The sequence below is a fragment of the Mastomys coucha genome, unplaced genomic scaffold (genome assembly GCF_008632895.1).
Source record: "Mastomys coucha isolate ucsf_1 unplaced genomic scaffold, UCSF_Mcou_1 pScaffold18, whole genome shotgun sequence".
NCBI lineage: Eukaryota > Metazoa > Chordata > Mammalia > Rodentia > Muridae > Mastomys > Mastomys coucha.
The window spans coordinates 69,392,005-69,400,516 of record NW_022196900.1 but is presented as its reverse complement, the minus strand read 5'-3'; the positions used below and the strand labels follow the sequence as shown (position 1 = coordinate 69,400,516).

The following is an 8,512-nucleotide window of genomic DNA, read 5'->3' as shown; positions in this document are numbered from 1 at the left end:
AGAGGAAGAGGAAGAAATAATAATAATAATAATAAATATTATAGTAAATGGCCATGTAAGCAGAGGAGAGGCATCCTCCCCCAAGCCCCCAACACCATCCCTAGAACTCAGTTTCAGCCCCTGATATCTTTTGTACACGCACACACACACACACACACACACACAAAATGGGGAGAGACTTTTCTTAGCCGGTCTCTGCTGCCCTCTAGTGGTAGTTACAGAGATGACAGGACTAGGCCTCACCTAGAGAACTAGGACCTGTGAGCAGCCATGGGACTTTGCAAACACAAGATGGATTTGAGGTAGTAGAGTCGGGGATCACAATAAAAGACAATCAGTATCTCACAGATCAAAATTTGAGCTCCAAAGTTAATTGTGGGGTTGAGCTTTGCAAAACAGCCGTGGCAGACATCACAGACTGAGCACAAAGTCACCATTCCCGAGCCTGCTCCCTAGAGACCAGTAGCACCAGTTCTCCAGGTACCTGGGACCCTTCGTGGACTGTGTGAATCCCAGGCACCTCTGACTCCTCAATGTCTGTACCCCACCCTCACTCCCATCCCCCACCCTCTGTTCCTCCAGAGGATCTGAGGGAGACAACACCAGCTGAAGAATCCAGGCTCTCTGCAGGACATCTCCACACTGCACCCAGTCGCTGGCTTAAGATGTCACTACTCCCTCCCTCTGTCCTTTCAAGACACCACCCTGAATATGCCCCTTCCACGTTAGTGAGCCTCGCCCCTCAACACAAACCACCAGAGTCCTGCCTCTGTTCGTGCCTAACCTGTGCCCAGTACTTGCATCTCACGGAGCTCAAATCAGTGCTTTTCTCCCGAACACCATTAATACCTCCCCCTCAATTCACAAGTCTCAAGTCTCTCCCACTGAGCAAAGAGAGCTGGCTTCCCTGGACCCTGATCCTGAGCTAGTGCCTGCCTGCTCTTCACAGGGGTATCCACCTTCACAGACACACTTCCTTAGCAGCACTCACTCTGTATTACCTGCATCCAGGTGCTACCTCCCATCCAGGTACCATTCTCCTAGGGACCCCAAGCATCCCCATGTGGCCAAGAGTCCTTCCATCCTTGTCCGGACACAACAACCTCCCCATCTCCACCCCTGAGAGCTGCTCCTCAGGACCTCAAGCTGTCACGGGCATCTCACCAGCCCTGACTTTTACATCTTTTAATTCTTTAAAACTACAAAAGAAAAGTAGACTACGAAGAGATCCTTTACACCAACCGTCTGCAGATCTGGCTAGAACTTAGGAAAACGGAAACACTGTTGATCACACAGAGTGTGGCTTGTCAGCTCTGCACATTACACAGCTCACTAATTGTGAGAGTAAAAAAAAAAAATTTTTTTCAAGTAACTGAAAACTATTATCCCATGCAGCCAAAACCACCAGTGATATGACTGACAAACAGGTAAAATTCCAAAAGAGATAGAGATGAGGCTGGGAGAGCTTTAGATTTAACATGGATCGTCTGAGTGAGGCCTGACAAATGGTGTTCCAGACTTGGTTCCCAGGTTGGCACCTGTAGAAAGTAGGAGGCGTTAAGTGGCAGACAGAAGTGAAGAGCACTAAGTGTGTAGGAATGAGCATGACCTCAGAGATTATTGTAGGACCCCAATTCTTCCTTTTTACCATTTGTTCTCCAGCCATGGGATAAACATCCTTACAACAGTCCCAGAGCAAGCAATAGCCAGTTATGGGCTGAAACCTCCAATCTGTGAGCCAACACAAACCTTTTCTCTTTATAACTTGGTTATCTCAGGTATTTTGTTATAGTAACAGGAAGTTTATACACTCCCTAATACTTAACAACCAAGAGCTTTTTATCACCCTCTTTTTTTTTTTTTAATCATCTGACTCTACTGCTTCTCTTGTCTGAGAATATCAGTCATGTGTTGGGTTTCTTTGTTAAATTTTTGTCTCCCTTCTTCTTGTTTCTTTCTGCCAGAACCTTTCGTCTGATTGGCAAGTGAGTTGGTTGGTTATTGGTTGCATTGACTTGGTCTATCTCTAGCTTCTGGAAGTATTCCTTGTCTGTCTGTCTGATTGTCTTCGGATGCCTTCATGTGAAACGCTCATGGCTAAAAGTACCAAGGCTCCTTGAAGAGATGGAAGGGCCTAGAGTGGAGCGGAGACCATGGCAGATGACACAATGTCTGTGATGCTAACTTCTAGAGTCACAAGGAGAGGACTAAGAGCCAGCTCCAGGGGCTCCAAGTAGACAGGCCAAGAACAAATTGAGCAAACAAATACAAACCACGAATAATAGACTATAACTCATTGACAGAGCTCTGAGTCCACAGTGATACAACTTATAAATAAATGCATATGAGGAAGGAAAGTGTTTCCTTACAGCAGAAAGACAACTAATAAAGAATTAATTAAAAATGATAACATCCTAAGACAATAGAAGCGAAAGCCACAAACGATATTAAAACCATGATAGATAGCTGTCAATTACAAAAGGAAAAACAGTAACATTACACAGAAGAAGCTGGGCAGTCACTTTCTTAGACGGGTTCAGCTCGGCGGCATGAGGTAATCAGACACTACGTGTCCAGGAGGGTGCTGAGAAACCCTGTATCAGGCCCAAGTGCCTGTGGGTGATGTATGGACTGAACACCATAGCGAGGCACCCTCGGAACAGCCCAAACTGAAGGACATCCTGTAAAATGCCCATCATGCTCTTGAAAAACGTTCATTTCACAAGAACAACTGCTTCAGGTTCTAGGAGGTTAGAGATACAGCTGCGCACTAGAGACAGGACTAGCCGCGCACTGGGGGCGGGGCCAGCTATGCACTGGGGGCGGGGCCAGCTATGCACTGGGGGTGGGGCCAGCTGTGCACTGGAGACAGGCAATGCTCAGTGGACAAAGCATGCCTGCAAGCATGAGAACCAGAGTTATAGTACTCCATATCCATGCAAAAGCCAGTGGGCTTAAGGCTTGTTAGATCTAGAAGCAGGAATCCCTGAGAGCAAACTAACTAGCTTGACTGGCTGCATCAACTGTAGGCTCTGGCTATAAGTGACCCTACCTCATAAATAAGAAAGAGTGATCAACGCCGGGCGGTGGTGGCGCACGCCTTTAATCCCAGCACTTAGGAGGCAGAGGCAGGTGGATTTCTGAGTTCGAGGCCAGCCTGGTCTACACAGTGAGTTCCAGGACAGCCAGGGCTACTCAGAGAAACCCTGTCTCGAAAACAAACAAACAAACAAAAAAGAAAGAAAGAAAGAGTGATCAAGGAAAACATCCATTGTTCATCTCTGGTCTGAACTCTCACTCACAAAGATGTGGACACGTATACACATATCACACAGGCACATATACACACACACACACATACACACACACTCCGTCTGGAGATGTTTGCTGCCCTCACAGACATCAGTAGAACAACTTGTAAATGTGATCTGTAGACAAAAGCTCTGAATCGATGTTGATAAAAAGAACAACACAGAAAAAAAAAACCCAGTCGGAGTGGTACAACCTTTAATCCCAGGAGTCCAGAGGCAGAGGCTGGCGAATCTCTATGAGTTCGAGGCCAGCCTGGTCCAGAGAGACTCAAAAACAAACAAACAATAACAACAGCAACAACAACAAAAACTACTACTTCAGTAGATATGCACTAAATAGCTGGAGAAATGGCTCTTACAAGGAGCCTGGGTTCTGTTCCCAGCACCCACATGGCTCACAACCATATGCAACTACAGTTCAAGGGAATTCAATTTCCTCTTAGAGTTTCAGTGGGCACGAGGCTCACACACCGTGGTTCACATAAATCCACGTAGGCACATACACAGGAAATAAAAATAAAGGGTTTTTTTTTTAAGAAATGTAAAGTAAGTTATTAGGCTTCATTATAAAAAGTTTACAAGATTTTGGTAGAATCTAGTAGAGTAGGTGAGACTAGGTCCTGTGCTCGAACACCTACTCTAACTCTACGCTCTATGACTGAGCTCCACTCCTCAGCCCACCTCCTGAGAAGCAACCTCATTGGGTGTCCCCTGGCACGCCCACTATCACTTTCCAGACTCCTACCTGGAGCTCCGTCCTAACCATCAGGTTCTGGGAGCCCATGGGGCTGAAGGGGTGGTGAACCGAACATCCAGGAAGTGAGTGTTTATCCAGTCCCTTGAGCAGATCGCTGTGCCCATCAAAAGCAGCAGCTGCGAGAGACCAGTGGAATCACATAATGCCCTGCAGTATCAGATGTATTCTGGGCTTAAAACGTGCCTCAAGATTACTGCCAGGTTAAAAAAGAGAGAAGGAATGGGGGGGACGGAGGGGAATGGGGGGGGGAATTCAGCAGCGGCAGAACATCGGCGTTCTAGGGAAGGGGCCGATATGTCCATTAGCTTGACTACTGCAATCATTTCACAATGTATATATCATCAAAGCACTAATTTGTAAGCCTTAAATATTTGTCAATCATGCCTCAGTAAGTCTGGGAAAAGTTAATCCCGCTGCTTCCTGTTCATTTTGTCCTGTAAGGACCTGTAAGGTTTGAATATTCAATAAGATCTGCTGCTGTTTTAATGGTCTCAGGTGTTCAGCCTCCATGGTTCACTGGAAAGGCCTGGCTGGCTCTGCTGCCTCTTCTCTTCACAGTGACAAGAGACCTTCGTGCAATTAAGAACATTCATACTTAAGTGCAAGAGCTAAATACGGTGAACGTACACAACAGAGTGTATAAATAACCAGGCTTCTGGCAAGAAGATAATCTGGCCTTAAAAAGAAGCTGGGTGACGTGGGAAATGCTCCGGGAGATGTTGTTGGTTCAAATCTCAAGGCTGTCTGTCCTGGGCCTCGTGGCAACATCAGCCCTGAGCACGAAAGAACGCCTCTTTAAATCTTGTTTTTTTAAAAACGTCTTTAACCCTCGATTACAACAGCAACCCCTTGAGAGGGAAGCTCCTTGCTGAAGGAAAAGGGCCTGTGCAATAAAACCAGAAAACTAGGGGAGCTGAGTGCTTTTTCCAGTGATCAAAGCAAAAGGGCACCAATGTACCTGGGTTCCTCTTTAGGGGCTGACGCTCAGAACAGGACCGCGGCCGCGCTCCAAAGGAGAGATTTTAAAAAAATGAAAAACACCACAAGCCAGGTCAAAGGCAGAGCGTCAAATCTATTTCGGTGAGAACCCACCTTCCAAACCACCTTCGCCTCCAGCTGCAGCCCCAGAGGTGCCAACGCGGGAAGGAGCCCAAGAGGAACGGCGTTTCCAACATGGGCCACAGGAGGGCAGCAGAGGACAAGCGGAGAAAGCCTGGGCGATGGGGTGGACCAGGGTAGGAGCAAAAAGAATGTAACACAAGACCAGGAAAAGCACCCTCCTTGCGGAAAAGACCGTGCGGGAGAAACCGTGATGAGGGGAGAACTCTACTAACCGCAGCAACCCCCTCATATGTGAACAATCACAACCTGTAAAATCGTGCACTAGGTTTATCACGTAGAGTTATGCAAACTGAGGAGGAGCTGGTGTATAGAATCATTTGACTTCTCTGGGCCTGGCTTCCTCTCCTCCCTCAGGGTTGCGGCAAGGAAATGAGATGACCTATCCAGTGTCCTAACAGGGCATACCAACTGCCATCTTGGTGATGATGCCGCGGATGCCCTTGGTTCTGAATGTTCACAACAGGAAGAAGGGCCCATGGGTTCCAGGTTTATAAGGTGCTATGATGGGGGAGGCGGGGGGTAGCTAGGGCATTTTCTCTCATATTACAGAAGAAACAACTGAGGCCCAGAATGACTGAACAACTTAGCACTCAAACCAAGGGCTAGGAAACACCAGGGCCAGAGCTCAAGACCAGACCACTTTATTCTTTCTTCTATTATCCCTTGTATCAGGGGATAGAAAGTGCCTGCTCATTCCAACATATGATTCCCAAAATCATCACTTCCCGTGAAGCAGACAGAAGGTCTGAGGCTAAGCCTACTACTTAGATGGCACCAGGAGAGGCTGTGTGTTGGTAAAGGAGACTGCACTTAAAAAGAGACTGCACTTGATTCAGCCGACTACAGGTGATCCTGAGTCAGGTGCTTATGCCTCACCCACACCATCTCTCTTGTAGGATCCTTCCTTCATCAACAGGATAGAATGAACCCACAAGATATTCTAAGCAGGGACTTGTTTAATGTCTGAAAAAAGACAAAGGACAAGATCACTGGGTTGTGTCTCAGGATCCTGTGCGGAGCAGATTTTCAGTCAGATCTGTTTCTTGCTTTGCTGTGTCGTGGGCCCACAGGGATACATAACACCTAATACAGTTAAATACAGTCAAAATAGTAACTTGAGGTCAGGGCCCTCATGACAAGCACACACCTCAAGAAGAATACATGCATGCTTGAGACTCTAACTGTAGAAGGGGAGGGAGCTTCAGAGCTTACTTCAAGGAGCCTTTGTGAGGCTAAACAGCCTCCTCTCCTTGCCCACATCCCTACCAGATGGCCCCAGACTTAATCCACAGAGTGAACTATGTCCTCTCAACATGGCCTCCCCTCTAGCCATCATCCCCTTCGTCAGTTGCCGTCCACCACCACTGACCTTGCTTCTGTGCCCCTTGTCTATTTGAAAGGGGGAGATGTTTCCTCCTGCCCCAAGTGACTGCACATGCACCCCCTCATTTATCAGCTAGGTTCGTCCCCTCCCCAGCAGCACCCCCACAGTTGGTGCCCACAGTCTTTACCTCCACCGCCTCCCCACACGCCTCTCCCCTGTGCCCCTACTACTACCCCTACCCCACTCTCCCAACCAACAGAGTTCCCTTTCTTTCAAGGAGCACTGTGAATTCCTAAACACACAGCGAAAGAAACCTCTCTCCGTGCTAAAGCTACCGCTTAGCAGCCTAAAGCACACCGACCTTCCCCCCTTCCAGAGCCTTCCAGACTCTTTTGATACCTGTCTCTTCTTCTCCATAGATTACTCTCCCCTGCAGATACCCCCAGAACTCTCGGTGCTCAGTGTAGACCCCACGCATCTACTGCCTCTCCCTCGTTTTTCCCCCGACCCCTTGTCCCACAGAAAATTCTAGCTCAAAATTCAAACTGAGCAGACTCTGCTGCTCCCGGGCTTGGACACCATAACGCTAACACTCAGTCAACCTAGCCTGAAAGGTCAGCATGACTCAATGGCGTTCTCATCCGGCCCTCCAAGGCCGTTCTCAGTCAGCAGAGGGCACTCGACACCACATTCATGCATCGGCCTGCTCAGAAGTCACCCTGCTTGCCCCAGACACAGGAGGAGCTCTCTCTAGCTCTCGCTGCCCAAACAGCCCGGCACCCCAGCCGCCCACCCTAGCCGCCGCCACGGTGAGCAGAGGCCGCTGAGCCCACCATCATCTGTAGCCACAGTGCTTTTCCAGAGCGGTGGGGTTAGCACGAGGCTTTTTAAAACATATTACCATCTGCACTGGCTCCCTAAGGCTTCACCACAAAACAGCTTTAAACAACACAAGTTTATCTTCGGGCCCTTCTGGAGGCTGGAAGTCTAAAATCAAGCTGTCCAAAGCCATGCTCCCGGCCAAGGCTACAGGGAAGAACTCTTCCTTGCTTCCCCTAGCTCCTTTGTTCTGTCTCTGTCCCTGATTTCTGACCACTGGTTGGGACGGCTCACTCTACTCTCAAGGACACCGCTTGTATCTGTGAAGAGACCGCTTCTAGAGAAGCTACCTTTGTGATTCCAGGTGAACACTCAGTACATTCAAAAGCAGGTTTGGTGTGACCGGTTGGATTATGGCTTCTCTTTTTTTAGAGCTCGGATCTGCTCCACGTCATCCTGCATCTCCGATGCCCACGTGGCCAAAAGCTAGGACACAGTTTTCAAAAACCGTTACAAGGGTCTCGGCTCTCTGCTTAGGTCAGCCCTTCCTTAAGGCCTGAAACAAATGCAGTCTCAGGCAAACACATCCTCCTGAAAGCTGGTAGTCACTTGCCATGAGCAGGCAAAAGAGGCTGAGCAGAAGTGTCTCTACAACCTGTCAACTTAATTACAGCTCTCTTAGTTTATCTGCCCAATTCCTGCAGGAATCTTCACCCGATACCTGACTTCACAGTAATGACACATTGGGCTCTCATTATGTGACACTGTCCACACACCATACACACACACACACACACACACACACACACACACACACACACGTGTCTTCACCGTTTCTAATGTGTCTACCCACTTTTCAAATGTCATCATCCTCAATGCTCTATGGATTTCGTCTGACTACCAGAGTCCATTTCTGCCACCCCGTGTCAGTTCTCAGCACCAGCCTGACAAGAACTGGTTTATGAACAAGCCATCAGAACGCCTGCCCTCTCGTGGTAACTGCAGTTCCCAGAGCTCTCCAACAGGGGGTGCTGCTCCAGCCACTCATGCCCCATTGGTGCCCTGCCCTGCCCTACTGTCTCCTGTGGCCCAGTAGATGCCTCCTGGAGCCATCAGGTAAACCATCTGCAGGGACCTTAATCTCAGGACAGGCTTCTGGACGAAACCAAATCTCAAGCC

The 8,512-nt window shown here is 48.4% G+C and overlaps 1 long non-coding RNA gene across 2 annotated transcripts in view; it reads right to left on the bottom strand.

Annotated features, from left to right (window-relative positions):
* LOC116096410 overlaps nt 1-8,278 on the bottom strand; it is a 20,588-nt gene extending 12,310 nt beyond the window's left edge. For both annotated transcript variants that reach the window (XR_004120991.1, XR_004120990.1), the window contains exons 1-2: nt 8,187-8,278; nt 7,684-7,819 (exon numbers count right to left, since the gene is read on the bottom strand). This is a non-coding gene — a long non-coding RNA (uncharacterized LOC116096410). The remainder of the gene's footprint in view (nt 1-7,683; nt 7,820-8,186) is intronic.
* Between the last annotated feature and the right edge of the window lie 234 nt (nt 8,279-8,512).